The sequence below is a fragment of the Protopterus annectens genome, chromosome 17.part0 (genome assembly GCF_019279795.1).
Source record: "Protopterus annectens isolate FY-2018-M chromosome 17.part0, PAN1.0, whole genome shotgun sequence".
In the NCBI taxonomy this organism is placed as follows: Eukaryota; Metazoa; Chordata; order Ceratodontiformes; family Protopteridae; genus Protopterus; species Protopterus annectens.
This window is the reverse complement of record NC_056751.1, coordinates 164,079,853-164,081,475: the sequence shown is the minus strand read 5'-3', so window position 1 is coordinate 164,081,475 and position 1,623 is coordinate 164,079,853.

Sequence of the window (1,623 nt, the reverse complement as noted above, 5' to 3'; positions counted from 1 at the left end):
TTTGTGTGTGTGCCTCATTATGGCGTTCCTGCATGGGTGTGTGTGCATTTCTGATGGGAGTCATCATCCACAGTTCCAGTGCACAGCCAACATCCCCCAACAAGTGGCCATTTGGGATGTCCCCCCTGGCAAATAACCAATACAGCTGTGAGGCATGCCAGATGAGGGAGGTGTGATAGCTTCCAGGGCTGCCAGCACACACGTCCATGATAATGCCCTGGGCATTGCACACGGCCTGGCAGTTGATGGAGGGGTATCACTTGCGGTTTATGTAGTGCCTACCCTGCTCACCGGTGGTGACTTGATGTGTATGTGCGTGCAGTCTGTTGCACCCAGTATCTCTGGGTATTCTGCCACACAGTGGAAGAGAAGCATATTGCTGGCCAACTCCTCCTGCATTCAGGGGAAGTATATGTGCTCATTGGCATGTGGTAACATGGCATCCAGGAACTGGTGTAGTACCCTGGATGCTGATGCCTGTGAGATTCCCATGATATCTCCAGTTGGTCTTTGAAAGGTACCTGTAGCTAGTATTCTCAGGCTTACACATACCTTCGTATCCACTGGGATGGGTTCCCCTCTGTTTGTTCTGACTCTGAGGTGTGGCCGGCACAGCTTCACAAGTTTCTGTAGGGTGTCCCTGTCCGCCACGTAATGCTCTACTATCTCCAGATCATGTAGCCCCTGGTAGGTTACCCTGGGTCTGAACACTCTTCTCCTCATCTGGTGCGTGAGGTGGTCGTGTGCATCATCCTCCACAGCACCTTCAGTCTCCAACACATGCTGGTGGATCAAAGCTATGGCAGCCCCTAACATGTACATAATAAAAGTTCCTCATTTGTATACACCACTGGTGCAGAGTGTATGGGAATACACAAATGTGTGTGCGGTGCTTTCACACTTTATAGTATTGTGCTATGGATGCTGCTGATGTAAGTGGCTGTGTATGAGCTATTCCAGCTGCTGCATGTCTTAATTATGGGTTTTGCAATGAGTACTGCAAGTTTGAGGCCTTTATTGTGGAGATCTACTTGCCTGCTTTGATTAATCTGTTGCCCTTTATTTCACTTTTAGACATGGATCCCCTCCCATTATCAGGCATGCATCCACCTGCCGTCTTTCTTGTTTTGTACTTTCCCTACTCAGTCATGGCAAAATGTGTCTTGTAGCTGATATATTGCATATTGGCTTTGTTCTGCTTTGACACTTTGCTGTTTTCTTTGCAGTACAGCCCCCCTTCCCTGTTCTGCAGGTAGCTGCTTGCAGCCCTGTTAGCTGTTGTCAATGGCCCACTGTAGGCCCCTAGGTGTTAATTAGTATTTTATATTCCAATTTCACTGCTGCAGCATTTCCTTATTTCTTTCCTATATCCTTCCTGTTTCAGCTGCAGTGCGTGCCGCGCATACCCATTTACCGGGTTTACGCACGTTTTCATCTCTGTTCACATTCATACTCGGTTACCTTGTGTACTCTCAGCTAAGCATAGCTATGGGCAATTCAACACACCCCTATCCTGCAGTTTTGCCTAGCTAGGGGCAGACCGGTTTAGCAATGCTCCAATGTGCTTACAGCAATGGTGACACACCCCTCTCTTGAGGTCATCTTTATCTCAAGGGCACACCT